Genomic DNA, 20,296 nt, shown 5'->3' on the forward strand with positions numbered 1-20,296 from the left:
AAAGTTCAAAGAATTTTAGATTGAAGTGGAAAATCATCATAACAAAAAAATAAAGTTTCTATGATCTGATCATGGAGGAAAATATTTGAGTTATGAGTTTGGTCTTCATTTGAAACAATGCGGAATAGTTTTGCAACTCATGCCACCTCAAACACCATAACGTAATGGTGTGTCCGAACGTTGTAATAGCACTTTATTAGATATGGTGTGATCTATGATGTCTCTCATTGATTTAACGCTATCATTTTGGGGTTATGCTTTAGAGACAACTGCATTCACGTTAAATAGGGCACCATCAAAATCCATTGAGACGACACCTTATGAACTGTGGTTTGGCAAGAAACCCAAGTTGTCGTTTCTTAAAGATTGGGGTTGCAATGCTTATGTGAAAACGTTTCAGCCTGATAAGCTCAAACCCAAATCGGAGAAGTGCTTCTTCATAGGATACCCAAAGGAAACTTTGGGGTACACCTTCTATCACAGATCCGAAGACAAGATCTTTGTTGCTAAGAATGGATCCTTTCTAAAGAAGAAGTTTTCTCTCGAAAGAAGTGAGTGGGAGGGAAGTAGAACTTGATGAGGTAATTGTATCTTCTCCCGAAGTGGAAAGTAGTTCATCATAGAAATCAGTTCTAGTGATGCCTACACCAATTAGTGAGGAAGTTAATGACGATGATCATGAAACTTCAGATCAAGTTACTACCGAACCTCGTAGGTCAACCAGAGTATGTTCTGCACTAGATTTGTACGGTAATCCTGTTCTAGAACTCATGTTACTAAACCATGAAGAACCTACGAACTATGAGGAAGCGATGATGAGCCTAGATTCTGCGAAATGTCTTAAGGCCATGAGATATGAGATGGGATCCATGTATGAGAACAAAGTATGGACTTTGATTGACTTGCCCGTTGATTGGTGAGTGTCGGTGTCAAAACCGGCGGATATCGGGTAGGGGGTCCCGAACTGTGCGTCTAGGCCGGATGGTAACAGGAGGCAGAGGAAACGATGTTTTACCCAGGTTCGGGCCCTCTTGATGGAGGTAAAACCCTACGTCCTGCTTGATTAATATTGATGATATGGGTAGTACAAGAGTAGATCTACCACGAGATCGGAGAGGCTAAACCCTAGAAGCTAGCCTATGGTATAATTGTATGTTATGGTTGTTGCCCTACGGACTAAAACCCTTCCGTTTATATAGACACCGGAGAGGGTTAGGGTTACACAAGGTCGGTTACAAAGGAGGATATATCCATATCCGTATTGCCTAGCTTGCCTTCCACGCCAAGTAGAGTCCCATCCGGACACGAGACGAAGTCTTCAATCTTGTATCTTCATAGTCTAACAGTCCGGCCAATGGAGATAGTCCGGCTGTCCGTCGACCCCCTAATCCAGGACTCCCTCAGTAGCCCCTGAACCAGGCTTCAATGACGATGAGTCCGGCGCGCAGTATTGCCTTCGGCATTGCAAGGCGGGTTCCTTCTCTGAATACATCACAGAAGAATTTGAATACGAGGATAGTGTCCGACCCTGCAAAATAAGTTCCACATACCATCGTAGAGAGAATAATATTTTCGCAGATCTAATTTGCAGGCTTGTTTTGGCAGCATGACGTTATGTCATGGCCCGGTGATTATTCGAACCGTTTCCTTTAACTAGCCCCGCACACAGCGCGAGGCAGATTTCGACACATCTTGTCAAAGCAGAGATCGTGTCCCCTTATTACGGGATTCTCATCCATACGGGCGTGGGTAACCCAACCGCGCCATCAATTATGGCGCTTGGGGGATAAGCGAGTTTTACCAGGTATGTGGGGACGCTTAGTTTCGTTCGCCCATATAAAGGGATAAGGATTCACCTTTCTATCCATGCCTTCTTCCTCCTTTACTCATCCGTTTTCGCACACTCGAGTCCTAGCGCCCAAGTCCGCACTCCCCACCTCAACCTTCTCCAACCATGTCCGGAGCGGGAGGCAGGTGGATGGTCTCCTCCGTCACGGAGGGAGACATCAAGAAGCTGCGCGGAGCCGGAAACTTATCCGCGAATATCGCGCATCGGCTGCCCGCTGCGGGGCAGATTGTTCCTACCCCGGAACCTCACGAGAGGGTAGTTTTCCTTCACCACTTCCTCCGTGGACTAGGGTTTCCCCTCCATCCATTCGTCTGTGGTCTCATGTTCTACTACGGGCTGGACTTTCATGATCTGGCCCCGAACTTCATCCTCAACATTTCGGCGTTCATCGTCGTGTGCGAGGCTTTCCTCCGCATCCGGCCCCACTTCAGCCTATGGTTAAAGACCTTCAATATCAAGCCGAAGGTAGTACAATGCCAACAAGCAGAATGCGGCGGAGCCATGGTGGGCAAGATGCCCAACATCATATGTCTCGAAGGCTCCTTCGTGGAGACAATAAAGGGATGGCAATCGGCGTGGTTCTACATCACCGAGCCGTACGACGCCAAATGGGCGGCTGCCTGATGAGGACATGACTACCTTGGATACAACCAAAAATATTGCATACATGCATATTTGTCAGGTGATTTCTAATGCAAACTATTCAATAATCTATTTATGTTATCCAGAACAAAAATACTTCACACACTTTTGTGTTTTGTCTAATTGCAGGTGTATGGGACATTTGTACAATCCACATATGAAGACAAGGGAAAAGGAGAAGTTTAGGTTGTGTTCAAAAAGTCCCCTCACTTCACTTTTGGGCCAAGAGAAGATAGAGTCCAAGTCTCTCACGTTCTGGATTCAGATTCGGACTGCACAGACATACCTGACTCAAAACGCCAACAACTTTTTCATACGGACTCCGAATTGGTTGATTCTTTTTTTGTTGGAAACTAGATTTCGTGCTCTTTCCAACCCAATTGGATTCACCTTCAAATTCATCCAGAGCGTTGAGTTACGGACGAAACAATCTGACGTTGCAGCAGAATCCGAGTCAAGCTACAAGCCCAAAGGTGTTGCATCACCTCCACTTGGGCCCATGAGCCTTGTACGACCTAGGGTTAGTTTTAGGCTGCCTTGGGACGTCCTCCCACCTCCTTGGCCGCCACCCCTTGCTCCTATATAAGTAGATCCATCTAGTAGCTTTTTCCTTAGGATTTGTTTAGTTAAAAGTTAGCCATTGCAACTTCGTGTATTTCGTTTGTGTCCAACGACCAGACCAAGACCGCTTACGGATCCCCACCATTATCAATACCTCATATATATTTGCAATATTCAGATTGCTTTATCATATTCTTGCTCGTTCTTCGATTGCTTGCAGGAATAGACCTTCGTAGTCAGGCTGACCGTGCTTCCGGCATCGTCAGTAACCTCAGGAGATTGGTTTAGCGATTGCTAAGGCACAACGTCGTGCACGTTTGTAGTCGGATCGTAAAAGTCGTCTCCACCAAATCGATAGTTATCATCTCATTGAAAGATCGGGACACCCTCGCCTCTATCAAGTGGTATCAGTTTTCAGGTTGCTCGGTGAGAATTTCCAGTTTTCCTAGATTAGATTTATTTTCTTACCTATTGTCCAAGAAAAAGCCACAAAAAAGAGTTAGATCTATTCATCCTTGGTCCAAGCCAGTCTGAGCCTTTGCAATTTTCTTTTCATTGCTTGCATAGTTGAATTATCGGTTGCATCGTCGTGTCGAGTTGCTGGTCTTAGTGTCTAGTTCGTTTAGAGTTTCGAGTTCTGTTCACATTAGTCACGCCACCGCTGCATCATTATCTCTTCCGCTGTCCACCACCCATCCATCAATTTCCATCACGTGCTACCCACCATTCATTGTCATAATAATAGTTGAGATCGTTCACATCTTCACTTGATCCAATTTGCATCTTATCTAGTTTGTTTTGGAAAGAGGGAGAAAAAAAGAGAGAAAAAAACGAGAAAAAAAAAGAGAAAAAAAAAGTCAGAGAAAAAAAGGAGAGAAAGAAAAAAAAAGTGTGAGGAAAAAAAAAGAGAAAAAAAAACAAAATTCGGATCTTTTTAGACTCAATCTTGTAGTTGAATTCGGATTGGAATCTGTTTTGTGCACTGTTCAGTAAAACAGCTTGGCTGTTGTTTCACATCATTATCTTTACTGCCGTTGTGATCTTCACTTATATCTTGCTGTCCAAAGCTACTTAGTATCCTTCATTGATGCTGGTTGTGCTACGACGTGACCTCATTAGTGTTCTAGGCTCGCGTCTCCAGTTCGGTCTAGCCTAGGACCAGCACAGTACCGTCGTTGAGCGTTTATTCAACATTGCATCTCTGAATTGATTATTGCTAATCTTTTGCTACCATATATAGCCAACCCAGCTCCACATATTTCTACACCGTGTATACGCACGTTCCCCTGGCAATCGCTTTACACAATCTTCGGAGTTATTTGACACCGCTGGTTGCCTGTCACCACCTGCCGCATGGTAAGAACTTGTAAGATATTGATATTTGCTTTACTGTGAGCACTTTACAACCACATCCTAGTAGTTCATAGGAACATTATTCTCGAATTTTGGTTCTTGTTTCTACTAATCATGACAGGTTCCAGAGATAGAAGTTCTTGGACGACGAACACATCTTCACCATCACGAGAGTTGGGACAACACACACAAGCATATGGTCAGGTTATCTCTTTACCATCATTTGAGGGTAGATTTAATCCTGCTATTTATCTAGCTTGGGAGCTTGAAGTAGAACAAGTTTTTAGTCACCATGATTTTTCTGAACTTGAGAGAGTACGAGCTACCATTAGAGCATTTACTGGTTTTGCTTCTGTTTGGTGGAGTGTACATTGTAAGAAAAACATTGATAACCAACCCACAACTTGGAAAGTTTTGAAAGCTGTAATGGGAAAACAATTTTTTCCTCCTTACTATCGTCGTGAATTGCGTTGCAAATTGGAGCAATTAAAACAAGGCAGTAACAATGTTCATGCTTACTACCAAGAGTTCAAATGTTATATGCATCATTGTGACATAGAAGAATCTGAGGATGATACAATGAATAGATTTTTTGGTGGTTTGAACCATGATATTCAGGCAAGATTTCGGTATATTCCTCATTGCATTACTGGTATGTATGTCCGTCCTTGTACCTTTGAGAGACAGATACAGGAGGATGCATTGGGTGACTACAACAACTACTATTCCAGTTCATGCTCACCATCGCCGGTTGGTTACTCCACTATTGCACCTACTAGAGCAGCCCCACCTCGGATTGTGAGCGCAATATCATCTCAAGAGTATGGTACATTGTCAACGTCCGTACCTACATCAGCTACATCTTTGCGAGGTAACAGTAAAGGTATTGATGATATAACTTCACATGAGAATGAAGCATGCCTAGTTAACTTGAATGCATCATGTGTTGAGTTACCTGTTGATTTGAGCACACCACCTATTTCAGAGACTCTTGTTACTGTCATGAATGCGTCATGTGATCAAACAACTAAAATATCAACAATTTTGAGTGCACCCATTGAATTAACTGTTGATGCAAAAGAACCAATGTTTAATCATTTTGATATGACCTCTAATCGTGATGATGATTCTGTGTCCAATGACTTATTGCATGTTTGCTTATTTAAGCATGTTGTAGCATGTAAATTTGATGCAAGTAAGGTTTATTCATCGAAGTTAGGATGGTTTAATGATGAACATTGCCAATCTTTTGAAGAGAATAAGAGCTTCACTTATATGTGCAAACTGAGTTCCAATATTTTCATGCCTTCTACTTCCTGTGATAATTTTTTGGCTTTAGATTTTATGAACAATGACAGTTACTCATGTATACATGTGACATATGTGCAAAAATCAAGGGAAGTTAAAATGGATGACATATACATATACAACATGTACACCTTGTCTCTTTTGTTAGCCACATTTCAGATTAAGCAATGCCGAGGACGGCTTTATTTTCAAAAAGGGGAGGATGATGAGGACATGACTACCTTGGATACAACCAAAAATATTGCATACATGCATATTTGTCAGGTGATTTCTAATGCAAACTATTCAATAATCTATTTATGTTATCCAGAACAAAAATACTTCACACACTTTTGTGTTTTGTCTAATTGCAGGTGTATGGGACATTTGTACAATCCACATATGAAGACAAGGGAAAAGGAGAAGTTTAGGTTGTGTTCAAAAAGTCCTCTCACGTCACTTTTGGGCCAAGAGAAGATAGAGTCCAAGTCTCTCACGTTCTGGATTCAGATTCGGACTGCACAGACATACCTGACTCAAAACGCCAACAACTTTTTCATACGGACTCCGAATTGGGTGATTCTTTTTTTGTTGGAAACTAGATTTCGTGCTCTTTCCAACCCAATTGGATTCATCTTCAAATTCATCCAGAGCGTTGAGTTACGGACGAAACAATCTGACGTTGCAGCAGAATCCGAGTCAAACTACAAGCCCAAAGGTGTTGCATCACCTCCACTTGGGCCCATGAGCCTTGTACGACCTAGGGTTAGTTTTAGGCTGCCTTGGGACGTCCTCCCACCTCCTTGGCCGCCACCCCTTGCTCCTATATAAGTAGATCCATCTAATAGCTTTTTCCTTGGGATTTGTTTAGTTAAAAGTTAGCCATTGCAACTTCGTGTACTTCGTTTGTGTCCAACGACCAGACCAAGACCGCTTACGGATCCCCACCATTATCAATACCTCATATATATTTGCAATATTCAGATTGCTTTATCATATTCTTGCTCGTTCTTCGATTGCTTGCAGGAATAGACCTTCGTAGTCAGGCTGACCGTGCTTCCGGCATCGTCAGTAACCTCAGGAGATTGGTTTAGCGATTGCTAAGGCACAACGTCGTGCACGTTTGTAGTCGGATCGTAAAAGTCATCTCCACCAAATCGATAGTTATCATCTCATCGAAAGATCGGGACACCCTCGCCTCTATCACTGCCCCTGAGTTTCGATCCGGTTTTCCAACACGGCTCACTTCCTGGAAAGAGAAGGGCTTGTCGTGGGGTTCATCGATGGAGCTGGATGGACTCTAGAAATGTATCTAGAGTATGGCAAGCAAGAAGCTCAAGCTTGTCAACATAGTCCGAGTTATGCTCATCCTCCGGATCCTCCCGTGTCAACAACAGGATTTTACCTTGTGGGAGTTCGACCCGGCCTAGCAACAGACTCTGAACGAGCTCTTCGATACGACACACAAGGATGTCTGGAGGGTGCTGTTCAAGGGCACCGAGGCCCCCCCTTCTCTCGCCGAGGACTACGGACTAAGCGCAAAGCGCCTAGCGCCTTCGGCGAGTTCAATACGTCCCGTAGGACATTTATTTTCCCTAGCTTAATTATGTGCGGGGTCTAATCTCCATGCCTTTGATAGGACTAGGTGGAGATGTCGAGGCAGATTAACTATCCGGCCCCTTTGCCCGAAGACACCGCGGGCGCTCTCCTGACGGAGATGCTGACTCCGGCTCCTTACAAGGTGTCGGAGAAGACCAAGAAGGCCAAGGGAACCCGAAAGAGTTCCCGGTGCCAGGTGTTATCGAACTCATCGTCCGATAACTCTGCGGCACACTCTTCCCCCGAAGACGAGGAGGAAGAAGAAGATGCACCCCCTCCAGGCGGGGGAGACATGAAAAGGAAGGCCGCCCCAACTGGGGAGGCCGAAGGATCCAAGAAGGGAACGACTCTCCTTCCGGACAGTTCCACTGTCGCCGATGAAGGCGAAGATCAGTGGTTGCCTAGGGCCAAGCCCCCGAGGAGATCGTAAGTATTCGGATACCAGAGTAACTCATAGAATTCCTTTGTCGCAATGTTTTCCCTAACGCTGAACATAATTATGCAGGCCGCCATGAGCCAATAACGAGGTATCATCGGACGGGTCCCTGGGCTCGTCGGACATGGACAGCGATCCAGTCCCGACCGCCACCTCCCCTCATCCTGCCGATAACGCCGAGATGTTGTCTCAAGAGGCACCGGACCGAGGGGAGACAGTTCCATAGGTGCCTCAAGGTGACCTTCCGGACTCCGGGAGCCGAGGGGACGGGGACCCTGAGAACTCCAAGTTCGGCCCTCAGCCGAACACCGCGCCGGAACCTCCAGCGGTTCCAGGCTCGGCCAGGTGGCCTCCTTCTAAGAGGGGCAAGACGCCTGTGCCGGTGACCTCTGTCCATCCAGAGGTGCCGCACAATCTACTGGAAGCGCTTCGTAGCGCTTCCATCGACGAGGAGCACCGTACTGTTATGAGTGCGGTGGTCCAGAAGGTTCAGTCCGCCAAGAGCGGATTAACTGAAGCCTATGCCAGCCTTCTAACAGGCTTTGAGGTAAGTGTTTTAAAATGTAGTAGAAATATTACCGCATAGACAGTAGCCCCTGATGCTTTGTTCGGTGTTCACAAAGAAAAGCCGAGCAGAGGATCAAAAAATATCGCAGGAGTCTAATATAAGTATGTCAATATGCATATGCACGCTTCGCTGCTGGCGTCCGCCGCACTAACTGCGGAGGTCGCCGTACTGAAGCAGGACCTCGAGGGGTCCAGGAAAGAGCTCGGCCTTGCCAAGAGGCAGCTCGAGGAGAACAAGGGTAAGTAATACCCTGTCTATAGATATGTATATATAAAAGAGGACGCGATTGCAAAATGACAGGATCATCGTATGTTTGCCAGGGGCCACGACCGAGGCGGCGACCCTAAAGCAAGCGCTAACCAAGGCCGAAGATAAAGCGGCCAAGGAGCGCACTGAGAGAGAGAAGCACGAGGCTCGGGTGGGCGAGGTGCAGGAAGAGCTCCAGGCTCTCGTGGCGAAGCACGAGGCGTTGGAGCTTGACTCAAAGACGCGAGGGTCTGAGCTTGCCGCGGCCCTTGAGAGCGCAAAAAGTGCCAAGGCCGAAGCCCAAAAGGCCCTCCAGGAGATCGACGCAATGAAGAAGATAGCGGCGGGTAAGGCTTTCTATATGCAAAGCAAGCATGTAAAAGTAAATTACCGATTACTTACCCGAATCTGATGCTCTCCAGGAGCATTCGCAGATTTACCCCGCAGCGTGTCCGATGCCGCACAATTTTACCAGGAGGAGGATGGAAGCTCAACGGAGAAGCTGTCCTAGTCTCAGTATGCTGAGGCCGAACACCCGGTGCCAATGAGCGACCAGCTAAAGCAGATGGTCGAGCTACATAAGGCGGCCGATCGGGCCATGAAGAGATTTATAGTCTGGTTGTGGCCTGGCGACGCCCTTCCGAACAACTTCTTCGGCCTAGTGAGGCGGCTTGTGGATACCTGCCCGCGGCTGGAGGTCGTCAAGCGATCTGTCTGTATTGAAGGTGCACGCTAGGCTTTCGCCCGTGTGAAATTGCAGTGGGTCAAGGTAGACGCGGTGAAGCTGATCAAGGAGGGGCCACCGGAGGGCAAGGAGCACCGCCACCCCGAGATGTACTACGAGGGTGTTCTGACGGGTGCCCGTCTCATAGCGGACGAGTGTTCAAAAGATGTAATATTTGAGTGAGACTTGCTCGTTTTATCCTGTATTTATGAAAACTTGTTTCATATCGCTATGCAACGCTTGTTTGAATTTAAAATATTACCCTATGTTTGGTTGTTTATCCAATCTGAGAGATGGCTAGTCCTCGGCTTCTGCCCCCATGCCACGAGTGTTGGGGTGTTCGGGATAAACCTGAGAACTCTTGTTCCCATGTTTGGGTCCTTCGAGGGAGGTGCTCAGCACAGCGAACAAGGCAACCAGACTACTAATGCTTTATCACTCTCACTTAGCCATAGAATTCTATAATTTTAAATTTCGGCGAAGCCCCTGGTATTCGGAAGGCCGAATTTGGGGCGCGATACACGCCTTTAAGCTGGACAGGGCCGGCCCCTCGCTCTAAGCGGCATAAGTCTTTAGGGACTCGAGAACCTCGCTGAACAGCGACCAGTCTCTCGCCCTATCATGATAGTCAGTTTTAGCTTTCTCTACTGAGGTGCTGAACCCAGCAGAACCGGGGCATAATCGCAGTAGTTCTCCTAGCGCTACCTTAGCCGATAGAGCGGAACGTATGGTACAAAAACATAGGAGCCGGGCAAACCCAACATTTGACCAAAGACATGATTCGGAGCTGATGCATATAATGCTATAAGTTCGGGGTGCCTGATGAGGACATCAATACCATTGTTACACACACAGCCCCTACTGTTACATATACTGGACCAATTACTAGAGCTCGCGCACGCCAATTAAATTACCAGGTACTTTCGTGTCTTGGTAATGATTCTAATGTTCATGAGATTATGATGCTGCCTAAATTGGATACATTTGTTTTGCTTACAAATGAAGGGCCTAGCTTGGAGAAGGATGAACATTGGAGCAAGAACACGCATGGAGTTGATGGCATGCGCAAGGGGATCAAGAACGGAGTTACAAGTGATGATTTCAGGACTTTGAAGCCGCCATAAGGAGTGCATGAAGCCTTGGACGAAATATACAAGATGCCACTTCATAATATTCGTCCATAGGCTATTCTAGGTGCTGCGTCACCTTGTTAATGGGCCAGGCCCATGTAATTTCGAAATACTTAAGTATAGGCTATTTTAAGAGTCCGTATGTGTGGGGAAACAAGAGTTAGGGTTGGTTTCGGACCCCACCCTCAAGGGCCATGAAATTCCCCCCTCTTCCTCCATATATACAGCCCTTAGGGCGTCATTTAGACTTTGGGTTTTGTTTAGATTAAAAGTTCGCCATAGTTACAACTTCACGTACTTCGTTTGTGTCCAACGACCAGACCAAGACGTCACAGAACCCCACCTTGATCAATAAAGCTTTCATCTTATATTCGCGATATCCAGATTGCAATCTTAGTTTCTTGCTTGTTCTTCGTTTGCTCGCAGGAAACAGACCCTCGTGGTCAGGTTGATCGTGCTCCGGCGTGGTCAATAACCCTCGGAAGTTGGTTTAGCGATTGCTAAGGCGTGACGTCTCGCACGTTCGTAGTCGGATCGTCAAGGTCGACTCCCACAGAAAATGATAGCCACCATCTCATCGAAACATCGGGACACCTTAGCGTCTATCAGTGCCGCACTTGTGAAAGTGTTCGGACTTTTCACACCGTATTGTGGGGTACGTAAGCCCCTGGTGTATTGGCCGTACCAAAGTGTACGGTTGCAAGGTGTCATTAATGAACACACACACATATATATATATAACAAGAATGCAATAATAGTCGTAATGTCATGCATTGTTTAAAAAAATTGCGTTAAGGCAGAGTGATACAGATAGTGCGATAAGCAAAGAGTAGGACTATGTCCCTTCCAAGGGCAAGCTGAGGAATGATATTAAATCGAATATTTCGCTCGTTACTGTAATCCACCTGGGAATTCCGTGGTATGACATAACTGTCTGCCTCCTTGGTTGCCGCATCATGTGTTCGGCAATAGCGCTGCCGGACAGTGTTTCCAGAGATTAAGGTCCTGAAAAAAAAGAGAAAAATAACCAAACGGGAAGCCCCTAGTGCGGTTTAAGCCGCGTCTTGGGGCGTGCCGCAGTTGTGCCCCCTCCCCACTTGTGCCCATAGTATTTTTAATGCGTAATTATGTACGCGCGGCATGAGTTTCGCCGTTTGGCTGGGCTTGGGGTGGCCGCCGCATTACTACGCGAGCTCAGATCGCGCCAGGCGGTCTATTTACCGATTGCTCCGAGCGCGCTTGAAGGTGTCCGGGCTTTGAAGCGCCGAACTATTTGATTGCCTTGAGAGGCTGCTTTGCGCTTCTGCTGCGAGGGCTGCGGTGTGCTCCTCTGTTCGGAGAGAGCGCTTTGTGTTTCCATTGACTATAATAACTCCGCAAGGTCCTGGCATCTTGACCTTGAGGTATGCGTAATGCGGTACCGCATTGAATCTAGCAAATGCGGTTCACCCGGGCAGCGCGTGATAACCACTGCGGAATGGGACTATATCGAAGATTAACTCTTCACTTTGGAAGTTATCCGGGGATCCGAAAACCACTTCCAGTGTAATTGAGCCTGTGCAATGGGCCTCTACACTTGGAATGACGCCTTTAAAGGTCGTTTTTGTGGGTTTGATCCTTGAGGGGTCTATACCCATTTTGCACACTGTGTCCTGATAAAGCAGGTTCAGGCTGCTGCCGCCATCCATAAGGACTCGAGTGAGGTGAAATCCGTCAATGATTGGGTCTAGGACCAGTGCGGCGAATCCGCCATGACGGATACTAGTGGGGTGGTCGCTGCGATCGAAGGTGATCGGACAGGAGGACCAAGGGTTGAACTTTGGGGCGACTGGCTCCAACGCATATATGTCCCTGAGCGCACGCTTCCGCTCCCTCTTGGGGATGTGGGTTGCGTATATCATGTTCACCGTCCGCACTTGCGGGGGAAACCTCTTCTGTCCTCCAGTGTGCGGCTGCAAGGGGCTCCTCCTCGTCATCGCTATGCGGCCCCTTGTCCTTGTTTTTGGCAATTAACTTGCCGGCCTGCTTGAACACCCAACAATCCCTATTGGTGTGATTGGCTGGCTTGTCTGGGGTGCCGTGTATTTAACACGAGCGATCGAGTATACGGTCCAAGCTGGATGGACCCGGCGTACTTTGTTTGAATGGCTTTTTCCGCTGACCGGGTTTAGAGCCTTTGAATCTGGCATTGACTGCCGTATCCTCAATATTTTTGCTGTTAATGCGGCGCTTATGTTTGTTGCGACGTGACCTGCTATTGCCATCCTTGGTATCTGAGGTACCATGGTTCTTTGATATGTTATTACTGCGAGCCAGCCAGCTGTCTTCTCCTGCACAAAAGCGGGTCATGAGCGTCGTGAGAGCTGCCATAGATTTCGGCTTTTCCTGACCCAGGTGTCGTGCTAGCCACTCGTCTCAGATGTTGTGTTTGAAAGCCGCTAAGGCCTCTGCATCCGGATAGTCAACGATCTGATTTTTCTTTGTAAGGAACCGAGTCCATAATTGCTTGGCCGACTCTTCTGGCTGATGAATTATGTGGCTCAAGTCATCGGCATCTGGTGGTCGCACATAAGTGCCCTGAAAGTTGTCGAGGAATGCGGCTTCCAGATCTTCCCAACAGATAATGGAGTCCGTTGGCAAGCTGTTAAGCCAATGCCGCGCTGGTCCTTTGAGCTTTAGTGGGAGGTATTTGATGGCGTGTAAGTCATCACCGCGGGCCATGTGGATGTGGAGGAGGAAATCCTCGATTCATACTACGGGATCTGTTGTGCCGTCGTATGATTCAATATTTACAGGTTTGAAACATTCTGGGAATTGATGTTCCATTACTTCGTCTATGAAGCACAAGGGGTGTGCGGCGCCTCTGTATTGGGCTATATCACGACGCAGCTCGAATGGGTTTCGCCCGCTGTGTTCGGCCCGGCCGGATTTGCTTTTACTATATCCGGCGTGACGTTTATCGTCTCACAGAGTGGTGCGCCCTCGTGATCCATAGATCGATCTTGCATGCTTTGCTTTGTTCTCCAATATGTCTCGCAGGTCTGGCGTATCTCCCCATGCCTTTTTATTTGAATGGCGCCGGGGTGGAGGCTGAGCTTTTGGCTGGAATGCCTCTCTATCACGGCCACAAGGTGGCCGATCAGCCGTATCATACGCTTCTTCCTCCAGTCGGGGTAGTAAACTGCACTTTGTGTAATTCTTGGAGGGTGTAGGATCGAAAGTATGTCTAGAGGGGGGGGGGTGATTAGACTACTTGACCAAATAAAAACTTAACCTTTTCCCAATTTTAGTTCTTGGCAGATTTTAGCTATTTTGGGACAAGTCAAGCAATCATCACACAATTCAAGCAAGCATGCAAAGAGTATATTGGCAGCGGAAAGTAAAGCATGCAACTTGCAAGAATGTAAAGGGAAGGGTTTGGAGAATTCAAACGCTATTGGAGACACGGATGTTTTTCCCGTGGTTCGGATAGGTGGTGCTATCCTACATCCACGTTGATGGAGACTTGAACCCACGAAGGCTAACGGTTGCGCGAGTCCACACAGGGCTCCACCCAAGGGTAACGGTTGCGCGAGTCCACACAGGGCTCCACCCACGAAGGGTCCACGAAGAAGCAACCACCCACAAAGGGTCCACGAAGAAGCAACCTTGTCTATCCCACCATGGCCATCGCCCACACAGGACTTGCCTCACTAGCGGTAGATCTTCACGAAGTAGGCGATCTCCTTGCCCTTACAAACTCCTTGGTTCAACTCCACAATCTTGTCGGAGGCTCCCAAGTGACACCTAGCCAATCTAGGAGACACCACTCTCCAAGAAGTAACAAATGGTGTGTACGTAATGAACTCCTTGCTCTTGTGCTTCAAATGATAGGCTCCCCAACACTCAACTCTCTCTCATAGGATTTGGATTTGGTGGAAAGAAGGTTTGAGTGGAAAGCAACTTGGGAAGGCTAGAGATCAAGATTCATATGGTAGGAATGGAATATCTTGGTCTCAACACATGAGTAGGTGGTTCTCTCTCAGAACATATGAGTTGGAATGGTGTGTGTGTTCTGATGGCTCTCCCCTCGAATGAAGAGGAGGTGGAGGGGTATATATAGCCTCCACACAAAATCCAACCGTTACACGGTTTTCCAATCTCGGTGGGACCGAATCAATGAACTCGGTCGGACCGAGAATGTAAACCTAGTGACCGTTAGTGATTTTCAGTGGGACTGACATGCAACTCGGTAGGACCGGGCATAACATAATCTCGGTGAGACCAATTACACAAACTCGGTGAGACCGAATTTGGTAATTAGCTAACCCGAGAATTGGTCAGGCAAACTCGGTGGGACCGATTTGCTCTTTCAGTGAGACCGAGTGGAACTCGGTGAGACCGAAAAGTTACAAAGGGGAAACATTGAGTTTACATTGCAATCTCGGTGGGACCAATTCGCTCTTTCGGTGGGACCGAAAAGTTACAAAAGGGAAACAGAGAGTTTGCAACGCCATCTCGGTGAGACCGAGATCCTTATCGGTAGAACCGAATTGCTAGGGTTTGGCAGTGGCTAATGACAAGTGAAACTCGATGGCGCCGGATAGGAAGAATCGGTAGGACCGAGTTTGGCTTAGGGTTTAGGTCATATGTGGATATGGGAAAGTAGTTGAGGGTTTTGGAGCATATCACTAAGCACATGAAGCAAGAGGCTCATTAAGCAACACCTCATCCCTCCTTAATAGTATTGGCTTTTCCTATGGACTCAATGTGATCTTGGATCACTAAAATATAAAATGAAGAGTCTTGAGCTTTTGAGCTTGAGCCAATCCTTTGTCCTTAGCATTTTGAGGGTTCCACTTTCACATCCATGCCATGCCAATCATTGAGCTTTCCTGAAATAATCATCTTGAAATAGCATTAGCTCAATGAGCTATATGTTGTTATGAATTACCAAAACCACCTAGGGATAGTTGCACTTTCAATCTCCCCCTTTTTGGTAATTGATGATAACATATAGATCAAAGCTTCGACAAATGATAATAAGCATGAAATATATTGTCGCTTTGAGAAGTATGTGATAAGTAAGAGCTCCCCCTAAATTTGTGCATATTTAAAAATTTGCTTTGGACTGCAAATGCACAAGGAGTTAGAGTCATGGGTTACTCTTCCATGTCACATACATCTTGGTGGAGCGCTTAAAATGATAAGAATGAAATACATGCACTCATCACCAAGAATAATGAATGATCACATAAGATAGATAAGATAATAGCATTAAGCAAGCATTAAGTGTAGCTTATGATCAAACACATGATCATCAATGTCTCACAAGCATAGTATCTCAAGCACTCAAAAGCAAACAAGTTTGAAAAAAAAACACCAAATAAAGCAAGAGAGAAAAGCAACACACTCTCTCTCTCGAAGCCTATGATCTATACATCTTCTCCCCCTTTGGCAACAACTTACCAAAAAGTTCCTAGAAAATGCATAGCACTAGATCGAAGCTCAGGCTTGATCTTCAGGTGGTGGTGGAGTCTGGATCACTCCAAGGACGAAGGCTTCGGTAGATGCTGAAGTAGACGCTGGAGTTGGAGCTGAAGTAGATGCTGGAGCTGGTGGAACTGAGGCTGTGGCTGGTGCTGAGGTGGTAGCTCTTGTGTCAGCAACTGGCACGGCAGACGACCTCGGACCTCTTGGCACTCTGGCAAAGGCATGAGTAGTAGTCCTGCCTCTCCTCTCCTGCATGTCCTCCTGGAGCTGCTCCACTGCAGACTGAACTTCCGTTACTTTGACATCCAAGTCATAGAACTTCTGTTCCATGATTCTCTCTAGGCTGCTGATTTTGAGTGAGGGTGGCCAGACTTTGCTCAATCCTCAGTGTGGATGCAATCAAATAACCAAGCTTCTCTTGTTTGGTCTTCAAGAAATACTCAGATGCCTCCTCTTGAGTTGGCATCTTGGCAGCTTTCTCCTTCCTCGCCTTCTCCTTCTTTGCGTAAGCTTGTGCAGACGATGGCTCGTTCTCAGTCATCACAACTTCATTGTTCTCAAAATCTGGACGGATGGGCAAATGTTCCTTGTCCAATAAATATATGCCCGTGCCCATCTTGGAGTTGATGAGCTCCTGAATCTGAGGGGCATATCCGCAGCTCCTCTTCTGATCTGCTGCAGTCCTCTTGATTGTTTCCACTATGAGGCTCATCACCTTGAACTTTTGGGGCACATCAAACACATGTAGCAAGTTGATAGCATGGCCTCTGATCATCTTATGATCTCCAGACTTGGGCAGTAAGGTGTGCCTCAAGATCCAATTTATAGTCGGGAGCCCTGACAGAAGGTAATGTACTGAGCCAAACTTGAAGGTATCAAGTGCTTCATTTGGGATCTCCTTGTACATATTTGACATTGAGTTGTGGTCCATTTTCTTCTTGGCATAGATATCCAAGTCATCATCTTGCTCCTCTAGGGCATTTATGATCTGTGCCCACTCAGCCACTATAGATTGGTACCTTGTACCCTCAGACATCCATGTGATCCTCCCATCTGGATAAAAGTGAGCTGTGGAGTAGAACTGCATGATGAGTTCCTCGTTCCACTTTGTGAGCTTCTGCCCAACAAAGTCAGCTACTCCACAAGCTATGAAGTTGTCTTGCACTCCAGGATAGTGCTCCTCATTGTCCTTGATGTATGTCCAATCAACCCATCGCATATCACAGACAATGGGCTTCTTATCTAGCAGCATTGTCTCATAAATATCCTGCTGCTCCTTGGTGTGAAACCTGTAGTCCACGGCAGTCCTTCTCCTTGAAGCATACGGGTCTGCTTCTCTCCATTTCCTTAGCCCTGAATCTCTCCTAAGCTTCATGTCCTCAGCCACAGGATGAGCATCGTTGTGGTCTGGGATCTTGGGCTTTAGCTTCCTTAGGACATTCTCTTCCTCTTCTTCAGCAACAGTCTCAGGCACTGGGGCCTTGTTCTTCTCAACTGCAGGAATGCTTCGTGTGTTCCTCTTGGGCTTTGGCTTTGGAGCTGGCTTGGCCTTGGAAGCAGCTCCCCCTGATTTTATGGCATCTCCCATTAGCTTGGGTGCCTTGGGTGCTGGTGCAGCTACCTCTTCTTCTTCTTCCTGATGAGGACATCAATACCATTGTTACACCCACAGCCCCTACTGTTACATATACTGGACCAATTACTAGAGCTCGCGCACGCCAATTAAATTACCAGGTACTTTTGTTTCTTGGTAATGATTCTAATGTTCATGAGATTATGATGCTGCCTAAATTGGATACATTTGTTTTGCTTACAAATGAAGGGCCTAGCTTGGAGAAGGATGAAAATTGGAGCAAGAACACGCATGGAGTTGATGGCATGCGCAAGGGGATCAAGAACGGAGTTACAAGTGATGGTTTCAGGACTTTGAAGCCGCCATAAGGAGTGCATGAAGCCTTGGACGAAATATACAAGATGCCACTTCATAATATTCGTCCATAGGCTATTCTAGGTGCTGCGTCACCTTATTAATGGGCCAGGCTCATGTAATTTCGAAATACTTAAGTATAGGCTATTTTTAGAGTCCGTATGTGTGGGGAAACAAGAGTTAGGGTTGGTTTCGGACCCCACCCTCAAGGGCCACGAAATTCCCCCCCTCTTCCTCCATATACAGCCCTTAGGGCGTCGTTTAGACTTTGGGTTTTGTTTAGATTAAAAGTTCGCCATAGCTGCAACTTCGCGTACTTCGTTTGTGTCCAACGACCAGACCAAGACGTCACAGAACCCCACCTTGATCAATAAAGCTTTCATCTTATATTCGCAATATCCAGATTGCAATCTCAGTTTCTTGCTTGTTCTTCGTTTGCTCGCAGGAAACAGACCCTCGTGGTCAGGTTGATCGTGCTCCGGCGTGGTCAATAACCCCTCGGAAGTTGGTTTAGCGATTGCTAAGGCGCGACGTCTCGCACGTTCGTAGTCGGATCGTCAAGGTCGACTCCCACAGAAAACGATAACCACCATCTCATCGAAACATCGGGACACCTTTGCCTCTATCAAGTGGTATCAGATTTCCAGGTTGCTCGGTGAGATTTTACAGTTTTTCGTAGATTAGATCGAGTCTGTTCTTCATACCTACAGTCCACGAAAAAGCCACACAAAAAAAAATTAGGGTTAGTTCATCATATCCGTACCAATCTGAGCCTTTGCATAATCTTTTTAGGGTTTTTGCTTTGTTGAATTTGCGGTTGCATCGTCGTGTCAAGTTGCTGGTCTTAGAGTCTAGTCTTTTAGAGTTTCGAGTTCTGGTCATAAGTTGTCACGCCGCCGCCGCACCATCATCATCGCCCATCTACCACTTTTGCTTATCCGCCACCGCTCTGAATCCTTATCCATATACCACCACCAATCTGTATCCATATACCACCATCAATCTCTATCCATATACCACCACCGCTACCATATACCACCACCATATATCCACCACCAATCCGAGTTCTTCTCATATTAGGTGTGTTCTTGAGAACAATCTAAATTCCGATTCGTGTTTCCTTGCCTGCGTAGGTCTCGGAAAAAAAAGAGTCTGGAGACCCCCGGGCAGTTTTTAGGGCAAAATTTTCACGGGCAATTTTTTTCCCTATCCTATTTTTAGGCTTTTCTGAGTCTTTTGAGCCACGTGCCATCATAGTGATTTTTTGTCGCACTTTTTCGTCTTCGCTGCCCTGATTTCCGAAAAAAAAAGTGAATTTTTTTTTTCGTGCCCATCCTATCAGTTTGACGAGGGAAGAGTTTTGAGACACTCGCCATTATAGTAATTTTTCGCAAAAAAAAAGAGGAGCTCAAAAAAAAAAAAGAGGAGCGCAAAAAAAAGCGAAAAAAAAAGTTCCAGAGTGTGCTCTTCCCTTATTTACGTGCAGCGCCGTGATTTTGTTAGTGTTCTAGGCTCGCGTCTCTAGCACGGTCTAGCCTAGGACTAGCACAGTACCGTCGTTGAGCGTTTATTCAACTTTGCATCTCTGAATTGATTATTGCTGACCCTTTTTGCTACCATACTATAAGCCTTCCCAGCTCCACATACCTCTACGTCGTGCGTTTGACTCTCCCTGGCAATCGCTCTATCCAAGCTTTTGAGAGTTTTGACTACAACGGTTGCCGATCACCGCCTGCTGCTGGGTAAGAACTGGTAAGAATTTGAGATTTGCTTGACGGATTTGTGACACCCGCCACCACCACCTCTTGTTAGTATTCTGTAGGATCATATTCTTGTGTGTTTTCTATTGTTGCTAACCATGGCAGGATCACAAGCCGACGAGACTGACTGGGAGAACATGACGAATCAGGAGTTGCATGATAAATTTCAGCAAATGATGAATGGACAGGTGCAGGATGTGCTAAACAGATTTGAAGAGGCCATGGAGAAGATAGATGACATGGAGAAGACGTTCGAAACAAAGCTCGATAACAGGTTTAATGAATTGCTCGCGCGTCTTCCACCACCACCACCGGCTGCACCTAACGCACCTCTACAACAACAACAACGACGACTACCTACACATCGTGAAACAGCCCTCCGCCGAGCGAGCCATCTCCCTCTTGCACCTGGCCAAACTGTTGGTGCTGCTGTTGCTACTTCTGTGGCTCCTGCTGCTGATGCGGAGGAGGATGATTTTGCTGGCGATTACGAGGATGAGGTTGATCAAAATCAGAACTACGTGCCACCACCAGCACAGCAACCATCAGGTCGTCCACATGCAAATAATGGCAATGGTAGGGCTCACCCTCAGGTACGAGATCATGACCATCTCCCTAAACTAAAATTGAATATTCCACCATTTGAGGGTAGATATGTTCCTGATATATATCTTCCTTGGGAGTTAGAAACTGAACAACGATTTACATGTTTATAATATCCCGAGGAGAGACGTGTTCCTGC

This window comes from Triticum urartu, chromosome 6A (assembly GCF_056163025.1).
Source record: "Triticum urartu cultivar PI428250 chromosome 6A, HENAU_Tu73, whole genome shotgun sequence".
Classification (NCBI taxonomy): Eukaryota; Viridiplantae; Streptophyta; class Magnoliopsida; order Poales; family Poaceae; genus Triticum; species Triticum urartu.